A 22,622-nucleotide genomic window follows, 5' to 3' on the forward strand; every position below is an offset into this window, starting at 1 on the left:
AAAATATGGCTAATACAATATTTGACCCTGTGACGAAGGCACTGAATGAATATTATATGTCAGTGTTAAGGTTATAGATATCAAATAGAGTTTAAGTCGTTTTAAAGCCACACCCTTTTTCTATAGCTGAAGTAGAGACTTTGATCCCAAGCCAACTTCACTGTAAGACTTGGTTTCTTTTTTTGGTTACTTCCTTATTTCTCATTATTTGTTTGTTTGTTTTGCAGTTATCTTTGGGTATGTCTCTATCTTCCATCACACTGTGAGTTTGCTGAGGGGAAGAACTGTGCTTCTGGCATGTGGAAGAGAGGTGGCAACTGTGGCACTGTAGTCTGCATAAAACCAAAAGTTCATGGGTCTTGTTTATTAATGGACCTTCTTTCATCATAAAGACTAATGGCATTTATTCTGTAATGAACTTCCAGAGATCAAAGAGATTATCTTGTTGGAAATGTGGATTTTGTTCTTATCATTAACATTACAGATGCCAAGGGCCAAGATACATGGTTTACCTACCTCTGTGGAATGTCATTTTCCACACAAGGGATAAGCGGCTCTTGCCTGGATACGTGAGCTGTGGCAGATACATTTCTCATGGACTGGCGATGGGGTGGACCTAGGGATATAAAAATAGTGCTTGAAACCATGCCTGATTGTCACATGTTAGAGACTGAAAGAGGATATTATTTCAGGATCAGGCGCTTCTGAGCAATCCTGCCCCAGCTGCTGCACGGGGAAGCCCTGTCTTAGGAGACAGTGACAATACCTGAGAAGGTTAAAAGAAAGATACTTAGTCGTTGACAGTACGTGACACTTTTGCTCACCATAATTTTTATCTGATTCCTCTGCTTTTAAGATTAAAAAAAAATCCAGTAATAGTTCTGGTTTGCCATTAAAAAAGAAACAGTCTAGGAGAATGTAGTGTTAAGGCAGTGGTTCCCAAGCAGGGTTGACTTTGCTCACCTGAGAGAAATCTGGTAACACCTGGAGATATTATGTGGTTGTTACAAATTGCTGACAGGGGAGGCTGTATTGGCAGTTATTGGATAGAAACCAGAGATATTACTAAACATCTTATAATGCACAGAGAACCCCCCACCAAATAATTATCTGCTTCAAACATCCTTAGTGCCAATGTTGAGAAACCCTGCTCAGAAAATCCTGCTACATTATTTTTTAAAGGTTCCATGTGTCTGCATGATTGTCACACTTACATACATACAAACTCTCTGTGCATTGATATCACTGGTTCTCACCACCCCCAGCACACACATATATATTTTTGGTTTCTTCTTACTATTTGGCCATTGACACAGAAAAATTCTTTAAAATAAAAATTGTTTTTGTTGTTTGTTGTTTTTGCTTTTGTTCATATTACAAAGCAATACTTGGTTTTAGTAGAGATATGAAAGATTAACAAATTTATAAAAAATAATCTTGGATGATGGGAATCCATATATTTTTGCTTATTTTTGTATTTTTTCCTGAATTTTCCCAATTAAAAATTAGACTGCTTATCCAGTTTTGTATCATTTTTAATTTGATATTAACCAGTCAGAGTTTTGCCATATTAGTATTTTTTAAATCATGATTTTGATGGCTACATAATATTCCATTACAGGAGTCCTCAAAATTTTTTTAACTGATACCATATTTTGGACATTTCTGTTTCCAATTCCTCCCTCTCCACCAGAAATAGTGCTATATTTATACCTTTATGTGCCCCTCCTGATATTATTTCTTGAAAGCAAAGTCCTAAATGTTGAAATTCTGTGTCAAAGATTAGGAAAAAAAAAATTGGAAAGCCTCTTGTTACTTATTACTCATTTAGATTTTATAAAGATTATACTAATTTAAACTGCCATTGAAATGTATGAAAATGGCAGTTTTCTCTACTACTTGACATAAGTATTATTGTAAAACATTCCTGAGCCTGTAAAGGAGCTGAAGGAGTAGAAGACAATGAGGAAGACTAGAAGCTGCTTTCATCTCAGGTTGCATTTATTGCATTATTTCAAGACAAAGCAGACAATGCCTAGGCTCAGAGGTCACCAGCTCAAACTTGTCAGGATTCAGGCTGGCAACTCACGTGTCGTGGAGGCCTTGGCAGTATGAGTGTACCAGGAACCGCCAGACTGACCAAGCTGCAAATGGAGATTCACTGAAGTCAAACTACCTTTTCTCAATTCTGTTTAGAGTTTTCTCAATCACAGAGTGTTCAGATAGGAGGAAACTTCAGATAACTTAATCCAACTACTTCATGTTACAAACAAGGGAAATGAAATCCAGGAAATTTTAGGGGTTATCGGAATTCACAGAGCTGGGAGTAGCACTCCAGGCTGGCTGACTTGCAGAGCTAAGCACCTCTTACTGGATGATTTGGCTTTGATTCAGCCTTGACTCGAGATAGTGAGAGTATGCAAACAGAAACTGAGAAGATAAAAGGACCCAGAGACGCCTTACAGGATATCAAGTTGTTTACTTCGGTAAGTTATTTCTGGCAGGCTTTCACTCAGTTTCCTTGAAAATGTACTGTCATGAATTTATTCTCTTGGTCTGGTTGAAGAGGCAAGACTGACAAAGATTGAGGACAATGGGAATTGCCACAATCGTGGAGGGGACCACATGGGTGGGTTAAAGCCAATGGCCACACAGTTTAAAATAAAAGCAATACACAAAATTCATCAGACACACAAATCCATTACATAAGACCAAGTCAGAGAGCACTCCTTGAGCAACATCAACTTTAACCAAGAGACAATTTATGTGGCAAGAATTACATATAATATAGTACTACATTAATATATCATGTGTTACACATAATTATAAGCAACACACACACATACATACATATTTTTTTCCTGTTCTTGGAGGCAAGAACAATGTAGAAAATAAATATCTGAACAAGATACAGGTAGACCCTAACAGCAAAACAGAAAAGTGTTTAGCAAAGTCTTAGCAACTATCACATTATCCTGTGGAAAAAAACTCAAGGGTATTGCACAGACCTCCAAACTTGTAGGTCAAAGGAACTAACAAGGGAAATGTTAAATTGCTTTGCTTTCACCTGCCCTAAATTAGTATTCACCACACCCCACAAGAGAAAACAGCTATTAATAAGATTTTCCATTATTTTCAAAATAGCTTAAATATGTACTGGGCTGTGTTTGTCAAGTTAAATAAAGCTATTTTTGGATGTCTATCAGACACTTAGAAATGCGTTAACTCTTTCAGTAAAAAAATTAATGATCATAAAACAATCACCACTGTTTTAAATTACATGTTCCAAGGATGATATCCAAATGGAAACAGACGGATAATTCAGGAAATAGATTAGTTTGATTTTAGACTGTAGTCCTTACTCTCCTAGTGTTTAAATAATGAAACTTTTATTGTCCATTAAATAAATCCTCATTAACATTAAAAGTCTCTTGTCTGACTACGTTAGAGCTGTATATCATTATTTAGGCAAGCATGCAGCTACAAACTCGGTTAAGCCAATTGATGGATATCTTGACTAAACGTTAAATATTAATTGGGATGGCTAAAATCCTGGTAAATGAAAAATAATCCCTCAGGTAGGATAGATAATTTACACGGACATAATTGAAGGATACGTCTCAATTTGTTATTGACAAAAGCTGGGACAGAACTGTTCTGCCACTGATGATAATCAAGGACAGACAGTTTGAGAATAAGGATGACTGGAGAGAATAAACTTGGGTTCAGATGTATTTAGTATCAGGTGGCAGGAAGATAAATATCAATAGAGCGCATAAACTGCGGAAACTAACCTACAGGGACAATTAGGGCTAGGCAAAGTTTTTTATAGTCACCTAGATGATAAAGTCTTTTAAAAATAATTATAGGTAAATGTGAGAACTGTAGGACTGGGGACAATAGGGTAGATGATGAAATCTGCAAATGTGGAAAGTAACAAAGCTTTAGACAATCATGAGTATACACAGTTGCATATACTGCTACTCAATTAATTTTGAAAAAACAAAGAAGTTGATCAATAATATCAAACCATAAAGCACAGAAATCATATTTGCTGATTGCATTATTTGAGTACTTTTTCTTTTACGGGAGATGCAAATTAATCATGAAATGGCCATTATTCAGGAGAAGTAAACGGTAAATTGAAAAGACAAAACTATCAGCTGAATCTCTGAAAAATAAAAATATGATTGGGGTGGTAAGAATAGTCATTTATCATGTCAGCTCAGTTCTAATAGTTATATCCGTGAGTTAGAATGTTAAGGTCACCACTTGATATAGAAGAAATTGGAAACCACCAGTGAGAGCAAATGGTCAAGAGGTCAGTGCACATTAGAGTTAAAGGTCTTTAACAACTGTGTGCAGATTGCACGTAGAAGGTGATGTAATATCATCCCCTGTGAGGTTACATGAATAAAGCTGGTCAACCTCAAGTGGAAAAGCAAAACTTCACAGTGATATGTCAGAAACTACAATGCCATTTCATCTGTAAAAGAGTCACTGTGTTATTAGCTACATATTTTTTGCAAACATTTCTGCTGCTTATTTGTGTTAGAGGTTTTTAAGAGATGTGGGCTCTTTCTTTCTGGCTCAGATAATCTCTTGCAAGATTTTGAATCTAAACTCACAGGTTTCCAAAGTCGTGCTATTTCAGAAATGGGTACCTATTCTGAATAGGTTGTCTAGAAGGGAAGGTCTATTTCTATTAAACAATTGGTTTAGATTGGAAAGGCAACAAAACCTGGCTATATAGCCTGATATTTTATAGCATTCTAATGGTTTTAATGAGTTTTCATTAAAAATATAGATTTTTAATATTCTATTCATTTTTAAAAATGGACATTCACAGAAGGAATTTTAATTCAATTCTTTTCAACAAATGTTGAATGAGTATTTACTATGGCCAAGGCTCAGAGCAGAAATTTCAGAGATACAAACAGGAATGAGAAGGAAAACTGCTTCTTTCACGATGCTCACCACTTCCAGAGGTGAGAAGGCAAGAGAATACAGAAATATATGCAGAGTAAAATTGTGATATTTAATTGTCTACTACTGTTTCATGTGTTTTGCTATTTCCTGTGACATTTGGGGTGGTCTTCAGTAAATGCTCTGACCAAAATTATAAAATAAAACACAAGCAAATATGAGTATCTATGTCTCTGACTAGGAGATGTTACGTAGGAAATCTGAAATAGTGGGGAATTGGAAAACTGTTTATATTTAGTTCCAGAATTGTCTTTGTTCTTATGTATAAATAGTCCTCTCATACTGCTCCGCCACCTCAAAATGCATGAAACTCCAAACAAGACTTTAAAGCCACCTCACAATACCCAACCCACAAGTCACTGGATAAGCTGCTCTCTCAACTTGCTCAGCTGCCCCCCATTCTACAACAAAGACAGCAACAACTTTGATACAAATAGTACTGAAAGCTACAGTGTATGATCAACTTTGTGGTTTAAAAAAATCCTAGTTGTAAGACAAACTAAAACCAAATGCATGGAGTAGTACAAGAAAGTAAATGCCAGCGAAGAGTTGATATATTCATAACTAAATTACAATAATATGAACAGGAAAGTAAGGTTTTATTAGACTTTGTGCTATGAAAAATCTTCTTGCAAATAAGTTAGCCATCCCAAGTCCAGAAATATTGAATAGCCAGGATTTGGCTAAGTATGTTTTTAAGGTTTGATAACAATTTGCTTTAGGTAGAATGACATATAACCTTAACTAGCATAAACAAACATATTGTTCAGATTGGTGCACTATTTTATGTGTAACAAAATTTACACATATTAATTACAACTTTTTAGGGCCATTATACAATGGGCAAACAAACCAATGGAGGAAGATCTCACTTTTTATTTTAGAAAGGATTAAAATGATAAACATCTAACAAAGGAAAAAAATTTAATAAAACTTGAATAAAAAGTTAGTTAGAAAATAATTTTAGTTTTATTTACTGTTGATGTAACTGCATAAATATAAACAGATACTATAACGACTGACTTGATAATTTTGATCTGGACGATGAGTTGAGGGATTCCTTGAGAGAAGTATTCATAAGTGATAGAGATCTAGACCTCAATAAAACAAAGAAATAAATTAGAAAAATAAAGAAAAATTAAACTAACATATGATATTTTTATAAGATAAATTTTAAATTTTAATCATACCACCCTATTAATGAAGTGGTCAAGAATAAACAGAATAAGATTCAATAGGAAAAAAATGCCAAAAAATTTAAAAGAAAACAAAACACATTGCAAGAATGAAGACAAAAAACATCTAGACAATAGTTGTCAATCATATTCAGTCAATAGTCAATAATTTAACCAGCTCAGATAAAAAGGGAAAATAAAAAAGGAGCAAAAATATTTAAATGAAACTTTCTGCTTATTACTTCCAAGTTGATTGGGGTTCATTCATTCATTCATGCACTGTGCCAGACAATGGGACTCTAACAGTGGACAAGACGAACATGATGCCTCTCTTCATGGAGCTTATAGTCTACAGAGAGAAACAGTCAGTATGTGAGTAATCAAATGAATACTTATGATGAGTGCTATGAAGGTGACAAAGAAGGTATTAAGATGGAGAATAACAGGTGGCTGACTGCTTTAACCAGGCAGTAAGGGAAGACCTGTCTAAGGAAGTGATGTTCAAGCTAATATCTGCACGACAAAAAAAGAGCTAGAAATTGGAAGGTCTGTACAAAGGGAGTATTCCAGGTAGAGGGAAGAACAGTTAAAGCCTTGAGACAGAGACTACGTTGGCTCCTGGAAGAAGGAAAAGGTGCTGTAGCAGAGTATGTATTTAAGAAGAGGAAAAGGGAAAGTAGATCTTTATACAAGGAGCAACTTACAGGGAAAGACATATGAACCTACATATTAATAAGTAATTCATCAATATAGATTTTAAAAAATCCTAAAAGTTATCTAGTCTGACCCCTTCCCACTTACTCCAAGTCTCATTTTTCCCAAATGGATAGAACAGTCCTCACCTATGTCAAGGAAGGAGACTAGACAAAGGAATTCTCAAAAGAAGGTATTTGTGTATCTGGTTTTCTGTATGTTCCACCATATCTGGAACATTTAGCATTCCTGAAATTTGTATTTTGGAGGGTCACTGGAAAACCAGAGGCCTATGTAATCAGTTTACACAGGTTGCATAAAAGTTTTAAATTGTAATTTGTTTTCAAAATTCTGGAGATGACTCACCTGTTTGGGTGGCCATATCGTATTAGACTTTCAAAAAAAAGTAGCCCAGAGTCCAGGATAATATTTTTAATTTTTATTAAAATTTCTACTAAACCATAGTCCAAGTTGTCTTATTTTTCTTAGGTACTGTGCCTGTGGGGCTTCATTGATTTGCCAGGACGTCCTACTTCAAGCTGATTTCGGAGACAGGGTAATTTGTCACATTTATGGAAACTAGGTGAATTTCCAGAATTGGGCCACAACAGTGTAAAATAAATGACTTTCAAAGTAAAACCAAAATAAATAGTCTTTGTGTGTGAGAGAGAGAGAGAGAGAGAGACAGAGACAGACAGAAACAGAGAAACAGAGGAGGCTCCATTATTGAATTTAGAAATTTAGATAAACAATTCTCTCTTATTTCTTTTGTCTGAACAGTCTCTTATGTAGTAAGAATGTAGTTGCCTCTTTCTTTATACTAAAAAAAGGAATGATTTGAAGGGCAGAGGCTTTGATTTCTATGTGGAAACTGAAATATTGATACCCTAACATCTTACTGAAAGTTGTCTTTGGGGTTGGTGGTGTAGGGCTGCTGTAGGGACAAACCCTCCTCCTTCCAACCAGTTCCTTTACATACAGCAAAAAGAGACACCTCTTTAGAGAGAGTGTCAGACAGACCTGATTTCTGTTGACTTCTATTCTCTGGCAGAGGTTTCAGTATGTTCTTCATAAAAGTACACACCACCAAAATTTCTGGGCACTATGTTTCAAAGGAAAGCCTTTAGAATCCCAGAGAAGGCTGATGAGACGCTTATGGGTAGCTGAGACATACAAGGTGTAAAGCCATTAGGGAGGGTGCCTGTACCGCCCAGCAGCGGGACCCAGAGCGTGCAGCCATGGCTGCTGACTGCACAGCTTTCAACGACAAAATGGAGCATGTGGACATTTAGGCGCTGACTCCAGCTAAACTGGTTAATGACTAGTATCGTCCAAATGAGGTAGCAAGCTGAAAGACTCATAATCTCTCCCCGTGCGAGGATTTTAATTAAATAATTATAATGTCCTTGTTGTAATTATTTATCAGTAACTGTGCTCCTGAGTATTGCTTCTTTCGCCTTCATCTGTTCTGTCAGCTCAGCTGAAAAATGCAACATTCACTTGGCCAAGATGAGAGGAAAATGAGTGATTCTTATTCACCACAAAGCAACACTTGAAAAATTGTGTAAGTGAGGAAAGATTCTAGGTTCTTCCATTTATAACTCTGTACTTTTAGGAGAGGAACCCCAGTTTCCTGATGTGGTCTTGTCCACTGTTAGAGTTCCATTGTCTGGCACAGGCTTTCTAATTGCTTGTTCCTAGCAAATATAAAAATACTCAAGACTTGCATATAGATTTTGCTTATACAATTATTTTTCATTGTTCACAGTAGTTGCATTCCATAAAGTCACTGTTAACACTGAATTAGAGAATACTGAACCATGGATCCTGGGGGAAATGCAGACTTACCTTCTTGTGAGTTTCTGGTCACAACATTTTTGTCAATTGATCAATACATAACCTTATTTTATGTATGTGTCTGCTTAAAAACACCTTGTTTAATCTATACTGTTGATTCATTAACGTTGAATTCACAGTCAAAAGCATTATAATTCATACCTGAAAAAAGCTAATCTAATTTTCTCTGTAAGGCATATCACAGCCCTCTTAAACATAGAAACACAAGGCAGCACCTTCGTTCTATTCCCCAGGACCATTTTAAACAGCAAAATCATCAACAAAAAGCACAAACTTGCATAAAATATAGCACTAAGTAGACTGTGAAAAGGGCACTCAAAGTCTACTGTATGAGAGCTGAAACAAAAAGGCAGAATGTCACCTTGCTTGATCCCAGCTGGGAACCTGTGTCGGGCAGCTCAAATTTTTCACCCTTTGTTCGTGTTCACAAATGACCATGAAATTGTTACCTCTATTGATTTTGCTGCCACAAATAAATTTTAACAAGAAGAAGAATTCACAAACACAGAATTCACAGATAATAAAGATCAACTGTGGTGATTTAGCTGTATTCCCTCAGTTCTAATAATATTTTTAAAATTTTAGAATATACAATAGTGAGTACAATTGTGAATGATGATAGTATTTTTGATCTTTCCAGTCTATTAAGTTTTATTTCTTTATCTTTTACCTTACTTCACTAGATAGGAACTCTTGTGCAGTGTTAAGTACAGGTAGTAAGAGCAGGCATCCTCTTCTCAGTTCTAAACTCAGAGGGAAAACTTTTAATATTTTACAGAAAGTAGTGTTTTCTGTAGGGTTTGTTGTATGTCCTTTTACCAGTTTAGAAAAGTTCCCAAGTTCCCTTTTACTTTTAGTTTAGAATTTTGTTATGAATGAGTGTTAAACACTATCATATTTTCTGCAACTGAAGAAATTATATATGTGCAACTGTACATATGTATGTATATGTGTGTATATAAAAATATATATATTTCACCTCTGGAATAAACCAATTTGGTTGTAATGTATAACTTTTCTTCATATAACTTTGGATTTCACTTGCTAGTAACCTCTTTCGAATTGATTTACAATGTTGTGTTAGTTTCTGGTGTACAGCACAGTGATTCAGTTATACACATATATTTTCTTTTCATATTCTTTTTCATCTACATGTGACTGTCCAGCTTTCCCAACACCATTTGCTGAAGAGACTATCTTTTCTCCATTGTATTTTCTTGCCTCCTTTGTCAAAGATTGATTGACTGTAGGTGTGGGAGTTTATTTCTGGGCTCTCTATTCTGTTCCATGTCACTGTTTTTGTGCCAATACCACACTGTTTTGATTACTGTAGCTCTGTAGTATTGTCTGAAGTCTGGAATGGTTATGCCTCTAGCTTCTTTCTTTTTCTTTGCTACTGCTTTGGCAATTTGGGGTATTTTGTGGTTCCATATAAATTTTAGGATTATCTGTTTTAGTTCTATGAAAAAATGTCCTGGGTAACTTGATAGGGATCACATTAAATCTGTAGATTGCTTTCAGTGGTATGGCCATTTTAACAATATTATTTCTTCCAATCCAAGAGCATGGGACTCTTTCCATTTCTTTAAATCACTTTTAATTTCCTTTATCCATGTTATATAGTTCTCAGTGTGTAAGTCTTTCATCTCCTTGGTCACATTTACTCCTAAGTGTTTAAGTTTTTTGGATGTGATTTTAAAAGGGATTGTTTTGTTTTTACTTTCCTTTTCTGATATTTCACTGTTAGTGTAAAGAAAATTGCAACAGATTTCTGTATGTTAATCTTGTATCCTGCTACCTTGTTGAATTCTTTTATCAGCTTTAGTAGTTTTTGTGTATATTGAATATATAAAATAGTAATAATATCTGTAGGATTTTTAAAACAGTAATTCATATATCATGATAAAAAGACTCCAAATATCAATACATATCTGAATATTTCTAATTGCAACAAAATTTCCTATTCAAGCAGACACTTTCAGCAGAGTATTACAAACATATGTTGCAGCACCATCTAGCAAACTCCTAATGTATTTACCATATCACAAACATTTTGTCCTTTTTCCAGTAGTGAACATATTTTTCTGAATATCTGCAGGGTCATGGAAATTTACAGATTTTATGAAACATGGAAAAAAAGAAAGACCTCAAGTATAATACAAAAAATACCCCATATTTACACTTTTAAATTCTGTTTATTTTACATATATATGTATATGTATAAAATATACATATATATGCTTGTGGGTTAAAATAAAATTTATGTGCTTTTATTCTTTTAAACAAAACTCTTTGGATGTAATTTTAAAATATGCCACAATTTGACATTTTTCAGTTGTTTATTTCATTGGTGGATAGACAAAATAAAATTAAGGCTTGGTTTATTATATCTAGGTAATAATAATAATAGTAAGGTACATAAATAAACTTCAAAAAAATCACCATTTCTGATGGCAGTACAGACAGATTAGTAAATGGAAGATAGAATTGCAAGTGGGAAAGCATGAGATTAGAGATAAATCAACTTACTATTTTTATGACCCTAAGCAAATTATATAACCCCCTGAATCTTAGTTTCCTAAACTTCAATGTGCCAATGAGGAAAACAACATTAATAATAGGGTTATTGAGAAGTGCTGTATACAGCATATAATTCAATAGATTATTTTTCATAATTTATCTCCCAATAAGTTTATTTTCAACTATCTGACAAGTTAATCAGTTAAGAGAGTAAACTGAAAAATAACATTTACCAATTACCCAATTTGTCTTGGCTGGCTTGACTCACTTTGCCTGATCTCAGACAAAAGTTCAACATATTTTGCACATCAATACCCCAACATAATCATGGCAAAACAGACATTTCTGACAGTTCAGTGAATTATTTGCAGGTCTTTGTCTAAAAAAAGAAACTATTTGATTAATTGAATTTTTCCAGCTTTTCAACTGGTCTGAGTCTAAAATTATATCTAGATGAACAAGTCACTTGGAAACAAAAAAAGTTGCATTCCAACAGAACATACTGAAAATTGCCAGAACTCCATGAACCTGTTTGAGTGGCCTGATTTGTAGACATGTAACTAGCTACTAGGTTAAAGAATTTTTTCCACTAAGCAAACATACAAATAAAATAACCGCCAGGTTTTTATGTATAGAAACTGTTCTCATTGTGTAGATTGAGAGCCGATTTGAAGCTTGGGTCACAAGCATCGTAATGTCAGCCTGCCAACTATCACATTTCTCAAACACAGCATCCGGTTACTTTGGACAGGGACTGGCCTGCTGGAACCTGACAGTTCAGTCACTGCCAGCAGTTTTAATAGCTGAAGGAAACTGCAAACAGTAACCTTTTCATTTAGCACTGACAAAAATTCTGCCCCAAAACCCAAAGCCTGAGAGACACCAAAAAAAATTTAGCTCAAGTCAAAGTTAAAGTTCTCGTTTAATTTTATCTTATTTTTTGGTCTTTTTTCTTTTTTAAAATTAATGGTTGTTTGCAACCAAGGGGACTGTTTACAAACAAAACCACTAGGAACACTGAAACCATGAGTCTTTATGATTAAAAGTCTTGTGTCACCTGCTTTGCCTCCGGCATTAACATCTAAATAACACTATTCTGATGACATAGGAATGAAAGGGTACCCTTTTATCACTGGACTATATAAAAGTGACAGAAAGAAATTAGCAGTAAAGGCTTTTCGGAGAAGGTTAGCCTCTTGGGTATAACTAAGCAACCTCTGAGAAACAGACAGTGGTATTTCAACACTTGAGTACCATGCTTTGCTAGGTGATTTCAGACATTACAAGTAATGTATTGTTTAGTTGTACCCATGTACACCATTAAATGCATCACAGTGTGGCATGGATTCAGCAAGTTTTAGTCATAACATGCCAGCTGGAGAATATTAAGGGGGGAAAAATCCGTTTCCAATTTCTGCTTAATGTTCTGGTGAAAATAATGTAAGTCACTTCTGTGAATGTATTTACCTTCCAAACACTTTAACTACTCTTCAATACATAGGTACTAAAAGAGAATTTTCAGTAATGCGGTGTTTGCTCACCCCCTCTTCCTTTCTCAGTTTTTGCATTCCTTTCTTACTCTTCATTGATGCATATAAATTTCAACATGTTTCTTTTACTTCTAGAGTTAATTAACCTTAACGCTAGACTGACATTGGCAAGTTTACGGAGCAACAAAAGTGTCTTTGTAGGCAAGAATTATACAAACACCGTGACTGTATTTTGCAATCGTTTTCCTGAACTTTTTTATGGCTATTAAAGCCTTATGGTGGTCTTCCACAATAAGTACTGTGGACTATGAAAAAAGATGTGTAATTTTCACTTTTGCTGTTAAAAATAATTTTCATTTGCTTTGCTGCCCCAATCACTAAAATCTACCCAGAGGATTCCTCCTTTTTTCTGAGCATGTCTACTAAGTACTGCTCCATATTTAACTCGCTCTTAGATCACACCATGGCTTGAGAATTCTTTTAATCTCTTTTCCATTTATAACTGTACTGCTTGACCTTTTTTCAGCAAGGTGTCTTGTATATAAAATGTCAGTGAGAGGATTATAGACATGGGACAAAGATATAGTTTAATTAAAAAAGGTCCTGTGAGATTGAAAAAGGTTACTGGCCTAGATCACAAATATTTAATGCCAGATGACTATTTATGAGGCTAAAATTAAAAAAAAAAAAAAAAGATTTACTGGCTATTTGTAATTGACCAACTATTAAATTTACAATAATTATATTATACTTCTGATGAAAACTTTTGCTTTGTATTTATAGTAAATTAAAACATTTAAACTATGAACTATGCCAGTTACAAAATAAAAATTAATTCAATTTCCCTGTAAGTGAGACAATATAACAGAGGTTTATAGACCTGGTTATTTTTAATGTCAAGGTTTGAATATTATAAAAATTTATTCATTGTTCAGAAGCCACTATATGAAGCTATGTATGGACTGATTAAACCAAATGCATCCATGCAACAAATGGCTTTCCCACTCATTTATCCTTCCAACCAACCTCATGTATATGCACATGTATAGAAGTCAAAATATTGAACACTAAGCTATTTAACCACTGATTTGACTAAGATGCCAGTTATTCAGAAGGGATACCCAAACAATCAAAAAAGAATACTATTATTAAAATCTAGTGACTAAAATGTGTGAGACCAGCAGAACACACACACACACACACACACACACACACACACACACACACACACACCTATCAACATAAAGCTGAAGCTGATATGTCAACAACTAGGAATCCAGCAAGGAGGAGCCTTCTTTGACTCCAGAATTTGGTACCTAAATTTATACCCCTTCATTACTATCATAGTATGTGGGGATGTCAAAAAATGTTAGAGAGAGATACTAGAAGTTTCATTTAAACCATACAGTTAACAGTCTCACGATGTTCTAAAACCAAATATGGAAACTTCTATTTGTTATTTCTCTGAAACCCCAAAGCTTCCAAGTACCAGACATCTTACCTGAGCATTAAGAAAATCCTGGGCTGCGTCTTCCAGCTTGAAATAAAGATTAGGTTTCCTAAAGCCATGAATTAGGGATCTTATTCTTTGCAACCATCTCATGGTATTCACTCTGATCAAACATTTCTTCAGGTGGAGGAGAGTTTACCATTCTTCTATTAAAGATATTCAAATGCTTTGTGGACTTATAAAAGGCAACTTTTGGTGTTTTTACATGACTTCAAATTCAAAACTTCAAAAACTCCGATGAAACTCTGTAATTAGCATTACATCTGTATCTGGATGTTTCAGGTACTTGAATGTTTTAGCCATAGCAGCACCAACAATAGCAACTGTAGGAGAAAACAAAAAAAATTTCAATAAATCTGATCCATTCAGTATCTGCATGAAATACATCCAGGAGGAAATTTCTCATGCTAGGCAGGATAAAAGAATGTATCTAGTCATTCATTTATTCAACAAACAGATACTAAATTTAATTGGTAACTACTATGTGTCTGACACTGTGCCAAGTGTTAGGGATAAAACAGTGAACTGCAACGTATGTATTTCCTGTTCTCATGGAGCTAAGAGTCTATTGAGGGTAAAGGAGTGACAGATTGTTGTCAAATAATCATAGTAACAAAAACATAATTACGAACTCAGGTAAATGACATCAAATAAAAAGTACTCTATGAAATCCTGTGATAAAGGAAGTTGATTTATATATGGTGTGAGGGGAGTGCAGGGAGTCAGTGGTCAAAGACGGCTCAAGGGTAAGACATTTATCTGAAAACCATGGAAATTCTTAAGACTTCAGGAGGAGCAACCTTTGCACAGATATTTTTACAACTTAAGAATCCCAAGTCTTCCCCACCATGATGAAGTTAGCAGGGGCAGCACACAAGAAAGTTAGCTCCCCCAAATCTGGATATGATAAACAACCTTAAATGTTGTAAAATAAGTATTTTAAAATAATTTTAAAATATCAAAACAGAAACAGAAACCATAATGTATATAATAGGATACTATGGCCATAGGCAGGAAAATTTGGCCAAAAAAAAAAAAAGGATCAAAATTTTTTAATTCTTTAAAGAAATAAAATAATTTAATGGAAGATTAAACAGATTAGGAGCTGCTCAAATGCTGTTAGTAAACAGGAATCTGGAGCTGAAGAAATCATTTATTAGATTATAAAAGGCAGCAATTGTGGGGGCTAGTGAATCCCAAATACACAGGGTAGGCTGGCAGGCTTACAGACTTAGGGAAGAATTGAATTGCAGTCTTAAGTGAGAAGGCAGTCTGAAGGCAGAATCCCTTCCTCCTCAAATAATCTCAGTTTTGTCTAGAGTCCCTCAGCTGATTGAATGAGGTCCATACACGTTAGGAAGGGTGATTTGCTCTACTCAAAGTTTACTGATTTAAATGTTATCACACTAAAAAATACATGACAGCAACATTTAAACTGGTGTTTGACAAAACAACTGGGTACCTTAGCACAGCTAAGCTGACACATGAAATTACTCATCACAATGAATATTGAGAGATGCGGAGAGTAAAGTGAGAAAGCCTCATCTGTCTGAAAGGTGGTCTATAAGGAGAGATAGGGACTAGAAGTGAGTCAATATTCAAAGCAATATTGCCTGAACGTTTGTCAAAATTGAAAGAAGACATGAGATTTTTCAGATTGAAGTGTCACACAAACTTAGAGCAAGAAAATAAAATTAAATCCACAACTAGTCTGTTGGGATGAAACTGCAGAACGTAAAAGATAAAAAGAAAATATTTAAAGGTTTTAGAAGAAAAGACCGACCATCTAGTAAAGAAAGGTAATTAGAATGAGAACAGACTGTTTATTGGCGTCAAGAGCTACACGGGGTAATGGAAAGATACTTTTCAAAGGCTCAGAAGAAATCAGTGAACAAATTGGCTTTTATACCCAGCTGAATGACTGGTTAAGATAGAAGGTAAAATAAAAGCATTTATGCAAGGTCTGAGAGCTTTTTTAATCTTTGGACTTTGCTGAAAGAAATATTAAATGATGCATTTCAGTACAAAAAAAAAATGCTAAAGGAAAAGACTAGGATGCAAGAAGCAATTCTCCCAAAGTAATTTTAAATATTTTGATAAAACTAAGTAAGTTTTAACTGAAAATTTTGACCTTATTTTTAAGATTTTAAAAACAAGTAGCATTGAAAATATTAGACAACTAATATAAAAGAGGGGAGGGATGTGTTAGAAATTAATTTTCTAATCTTTTTGAGAGGTTATTATTTAATATTACTTATGATAGTATGTATTGTTAAACTTTGTTCTGTCAAGGAAAAATGTTAAAAATAAAAGGACAACTGCTATAAAAATGAAAATAGAACACATTTCTAAACTAGTAGAGGAATAAGAAGAAAATTAGAAAACTTGAGCAGAAAAATTAAGCAACAAAAGTATGTAAAATACAAACAAAATAAGGTGATGGAAATAAGTCCAAATACATCATAATATCAAAAATGTAACTAGATTGATAAAATATTAATTTTTATTATTCATATTGGATTTGTTTAATCTAGCTTTGCCTCATGAGAATATCTAAGCATGAAAACACAGAAACGCTAAAAGTAAAGAGATTGTAAAAGATACAGGGAAAAATAGTAAACAGAGAAAGCCATGGTTGCTATGCTAACTTCAAATAAAGCAAATGTTAAGTTTAGCCCCTGGAATAAACTAGCCCCTTGAATAATCCCAAGCCACTGTATTTATATTTGCTGGGAGAAAATTAGTAACTTAATTTATTAAGCTGCCAAATTTTGGAAACTCTGACAGGTTCTTAGGAAACGTTCAGGACAGCATCTTAGGGAATGTCAATCTGTTCTGAAACATTTTTATACAGGTAGAGTGTTGTTCTGGGACAGTGTGATATATTTGGATGCCTTCTCAGCTCTTTGAAACTCCTTCTTACTGGTTTATAGGACCCAGTGCTTACTCTCCGGTTTAGAAAAATAATATTTAAAATGTATAATTAAAAATAAAAGTTAAAAATTAAAAATAAAAATAAAATAAGAAAACAATTTTTGTATAGAATGAGAGCAACATCCTCTGTATCTGAGACATTCGTATTAGTGCCTGGATGATGGGTTTAGCTGTTAGGCTCTCTGTGTGACTTCTGACTGCAATTCAGGCTACCTACCACTGGATGGCATGTTGCTTATTTGCAAAGAGCAAGCCTCTCAGATGGATCTAACAAGTAGCCACAAGAAGGCAAGTTGTTTAATAGATGGAAGGGTAATGATCATAAATATCAGAGAGATAGATAGATGATAGAGATACTCTACCTCTGTTAATAGAATAAATATGAATTAAATATTAGTTACATACTTAGAGTTAAAATCAATTATACTAATAATGGTATCAATATACTCAATTATAAGAGACTGGACTGGAGAATGTAGGCTCTAGACTCTGCAACACTACAAATGTGATTTTTTTAGATGAGTCATGTGACCACTCTGGACTTCTATGTCCTATTAAGTGAAGAACGAGGTGATTTCTAAGATATTTTTCCAGTGCTGCAATTCCACAATTTGAGGCAATATATAAAAGAAAGCAATTCAATTTATCCAGATATCTCATGAAATTTATATTTGCTTTTAAAATGCGTTTTACTTACTGTTCTAGAAAAACTATTTTAATTTTTAGAAATTCCAGATATTTGGCAACCACAGTCCAGGCTAGTCTCATCTGTGCTTGGATTCTATAAACTCTTATTTTATCTCCAAATGCCAAGACCTGCTCAAAGTCTTGTCTGAGGATGAGCTCCAGTGAGCAGCTTGATAGCTGCTGCTGTGAGATAAAAATCCTACCCTGTATTTGTGGACCCGTGGGGTGCCCTGAGGCTGTCCCTTCTCTGCAAAGATTGTGCCTTCACTGCAGTTTCCCAGGCTAGGATGTTATGCATCAACCATCTCTGCTTGGCATATGTCTGTCCTTGCCTCTTCCATTTCTGGCACTTCTGCCCTCACTGCAAGTCTTGACCTGGACAAGTCTCTTGGTTCTGCTGTATCTCTGTTCCCTCATCGGCAAACTGGAAATAACAGAACTTGCCTCTAATGGTTATGTGAGAATTAAAAGATGAAATATATGTAAAGTATCTAATGCATGGATATAGGTTGACATATACTTTATAGAATTAATTTGTTTGACTTTTTAGAGAAAAAAAATATTCAGAGATAACATGAAATCCTGATGACACAATCTCAAACAAGCCTGATTAGGAATAAAGAAGGGGATAAGTCTACTCAACTTGCTCTCAGAGGAGCCCAGAAATGAAATGGACAAGGAAAACTTGTTTCGGTGATCTTTCAAGATAAAATGAAGTTTGAAAAGAAAACAAGGAGTAAAATATCATTCAGGTGAACATAGGAAAAAGACAAAACTATTTAGGTGAAGATCAGTATTAGTTACCAGTGCGATAAAGGCTGCCCAATAGGCTGATGCCGCCTTTGACCCTGTTAACAGAAGTGAGTCTGCAATGAAGGAAGTGCTAGTCTTATTCTCTTTGGCTCAGGGTCATATCTCCAGTACAGGACTGTGTTCAGTTTAAGTATTAACACCATCAAAAGTTTATGGGCTGTCATACCTTAGAACATAGACATCCACGACCTGGATGAATAGGAGGTGAGGGGGTCCCAAAGAAATAGACCAACTGTGTTTGAGAGAGAAAGTCCACTTTGGTGGTCATGGTTTACTATGTGAAGGTCACAGTCAAGATTAGTAGTCAAAATTGTGGGTAGGTGAGGTTGCCAGATAATGTTCAGAACACCCAGTTAAATTTGAACTTCTCATAAGCAAGAAATATTTTTGCATGGGACATACTTGTACTAAAATAATTTGTTGTTTATCTGAAATTCAAATTTAGCTGGGCATTTTGTATTTTAATTTGCTAACTCTGATGAACCTAGGGGTATGATATAAGGAAAGGGGTGTTCAATGGGCAGGAAACACAATGACAAGGATTTCAGAGGGGCGACAGTTAAAATCCATATTAGTGAATGAAATACTGTAGCAAAATGACAGTCTGTCAGTATTTAATTGATATTACTATAAACATTTTAATAAAATTTATTGACAATGGTCAGAATTTATAAAATTAAAAATCACTGACATTTAATATAGCTTATGTACTAAAACTTTTGGAAAAGTTCCTCTGCTGGTATCAGCCTGGCTGTGTTCATATATTCTTCAGTTTCCTGTGCCAGGGGTCTATTCCAGCTGGGTATCTGCAGAGCACAACTGTTGGGCTCAGGTCCTTCGCACCCTCTTAAGCTCCCTTGAGAGCCTTTGGGAACACTGCGCAGGAACAGCCAGTACTCTCTGACGCCTACTCAGCTGCCTGTCTGACAGCCTATCTAGCCTGGGACCTTTCTCCTTCCCTTTGCTAGAGGAGACTGGAGGGATCTTGGAGCTCAGGGTTGGCAGTCCCCAACTGAGTGACAAAGGGAGACTAGGGGAGGACGATGCTCTGTGATTAAGGTGACAGTGCCGGAATGAATGCAGAAGGGCAGGGAAAGGGGATGAGAAAGAGAGTGTAGTGAACATCTAAAGGTGAATGAAACTGCTGACTGATGCCTGGAATAAAGATTCATGCTAATAAAAGTAAGCACTACACTATTATAATATGTATGAAATCCTGAGATACCAGAGAACCAAAAACAGATAGAAATTCAGCATCAGGAAATTTTCAGCAAAGTATAAGATACTGGCAATAGCAACTGACAGCTCTATTGTTCAGAAATTTTATAGCTAAAGATAAGTGAGATAACTACACCAATAATTGCACATATCAGTTGTAGGTGATTGTATTAGTCAGGCTTCTCCAGATAAACATAACCAATCTTTATGTAAAGAGATTTATTATAAGGAATTGGCTAATGTGATTATGGAGGCTGAGAAGTCCAAAATCTGCAATGTGGGCTGATATGTTCAAGACTCAGGAGAACCAGTGGTGTGAATCCAGTTCTAAGGTTGGCAGACTGGAGACTGAGGAGAATCAATGGTATAGTTCCAGTCTGAAGGTCAACATGAGGAGACCCAGGAGAGCTGATGGTGCAGATGAAGACAGAAGGCAGTTTTCTGGAGAATTCCCTCTTGCTTGGAGAGGCCAGTCTTTTTGTTCTATAGTTTCTTCAACTGCTTGGATGAGGCCCACCCATATTATGGAGGACCATCTGCTTACTCAAAGTTTACCAATCTAAATGTTAATCTCATCCAAAAATATCCTCCAAGTTGACAAATTAAACTAACTGTCACAGTAGGTACATATCACGTTTTGTTTATCCATTCATCTATGGATGGACATGTGGATTGTTTCTATCTTTTGGTTGTTGTGAAAAACACTGCCATGAACATGGGTGTAAAAATACCTGTTTGAGTCCCTGCTTTCACTTATTTTGGACACACACCCATAAATGGGTTTGCTGGATCATATGTAATTCTGTTTGATTTTTTGAGGAACTGGCATACTGTTTTCCACAGAATCTGCACAATTCTACATTACAACCAGCAGTGCAGAAGTATTCCAATTTCTCCACATCCTGGTCAACACTTATTTACCTATTTTGTTCATTTGTGGTTTTCTTGTTTTTCGTTTTTATTTTAGAATAGCCATTTTAATGGGCTTGAAGTGGTATATTATTGTGGTTTTTATTTTCATTTCCCTAACATTGGTCATGTTGAGCATCTTTTCAGGTGCTTATTAGCCATTTGTATATCTTCTTTGGAGAAATGTCTATTCAAGTTCTTTGTCCATTTTATAATCAGGTTGTTTGTTTTTTGTTGTTGAGTTGTAGGAGTTCTTTATATTTTTTGAATATTCATCCCTTATCAGATATATGAATTACAAATGTTTTCTCCCATCCCATGGATTGACTTTTTGCTCACTTAATAGTGTCTTTTGATGCACAAAAGTTTTATTTTTTATTAAGTCCAAATTTATCTAGTTCTTCTGTTGTTGTCTGTGCTTTGATATCATACCCAAAAATGTCATGAAGTTTCCCCACTCTGTCTTCTGAGAGTTTTGTAGTTTTGGGTCTTATGTTTATGTCTTTGATCTGTTTTGAATTAATTTTTGTATATGGTGTAAGGTAAAGGCCAACTTTATTATTCTGCATGTGGCTATCCAGTTTTCCTAGTGCTGTTTCTTGAAAAGACTGTCCTTTCCCAAGGTTGGATTTTAGGAAGTGGGAAAATTAGGAATAAACTTAACATGAGGTTAAGTAAAACCAATCTCCAAATGATAAAAGATCCAACTTCTCAATTATATCAGAAAACTTTCTGTTAATTGCTTTTCTCAGTCAAAAACAATCATATATATAATTTAAATTAGTGCCAGTTTTATATTGAATATTATACTTCTGTCTTGTTCTAAAATAGCTGCAGGTGATATTCTGCATAGATTTTCCTCAATTATTGTTGTCTATTTCATACTTAACTGAATACTCTTAACTGTTCTTTTCAGAGGATTATATTTTTCAGCTTATTTTTTCAATGAATTTTTTTCTATCAAAACCATTATTTTATTTTAACTTTTTTCTAATTGAGTTATAGTCATTTTACAATGTTGTGTCAAATTCCAGTGTAGAGCACAATTTTTCAGTTATACATGAACATACATATATTCATTGGCACATTTTTGCTGTGAGCTACCACAAGATCTTGTATATACTTCCCTGTGCTATACAGTATAATCTTGTTTATCTATTCTACATATGCCTGTCAGTATCTACAAATTTTGAAATCCCAGTCTGTCCCTTCCCACCCCTCGCCCCCTTGGCAACCACAAGTTTGTATTCTATGTCTATGAGTCTGTTTCTGTTTTGTATTTATGTTCTTTTCTTTTTTTTTTTTTTTTTTTTTTTTTTAGATTCCACATATGAGCGATCTCATATGGTATTTTTCTTTCTCTTTCTGGCTTACTTCACTTAGAATGACAAAACCATTATTTTAAACTCTCAAGGTCAATTAGAATAGTTTTCTCATTTTAAGTAACATGCACTGAAACTCCTACCTTTAGATCATCTGCAAAAATGCATTAGTGGGTTATACTTCCTCTCTAGAGCCATTAATGAAGGTGCTAAAATCATTAGCTTAAGAGATAGATAATTCTAATGAGTGATGGATGTACAACAGCTCTTTATGCTGATGACACCTAACTTTAGCAGAAATTCTATAAAGCCACTGACCAAAAGTTGAAACTGCCTCAAATGTAATGACTGGAGAGATGTAGATTGCTTAAGATTAGTTAAATAAATTTATGCTTCAGATATTTATATACAACTTCCTTCTACAAATGAAGTTCAATTGGACTACCAGACTATGTTTGCTCCCATAACTTTATCCTCAGAAGACAAAATGATTTGCCTTATCATTAAC

At 34.8% G+C, this 22,622-nt stretch overlaps 1 protein-coding gene across 1 annotated transcript in view; it reads right to left on the reverse strand.

Annotated features, from left to right (window-relative positions):
- FOXP2 (forkhead box P2) overlaps positions 1-22,622 on the reverse strand; it is a 1,129,496-nt gene that overhangs the window by 716,604 nt on the left and 390,270 nt on the right. Inside the window, exons 6-7 of the mRNA XM_074367186.1 lie at positions 14,223-14,554; positions 517-616 (exon numbers count right to left, since the gene is read on the reverse strand). The gene's annotated coding sequence lies outside the window, so the exon portion shown is untranslated. The remainder of the gene's footprint in view (positions 1-516; positions 617-14,222; positions 14,555-22,622) is intronic.

The sequence above is a fragment of the Camelus bactrianus genome, chromosome 7 (assembly GCF_048773025.1).
Source record: "Camelus bactrianus isolate YW-2024 breed Bactrian camel chromosome 7, ASM4877302v1, whole genome shotgun sequence".
In the NCBI taxonomy this organism is placed as follows: Eukaryota; Metazoa; Chordata; class Mammalia; order Artiodactyla; family Camelidae; genus Camelus; species Camelus bactrianus.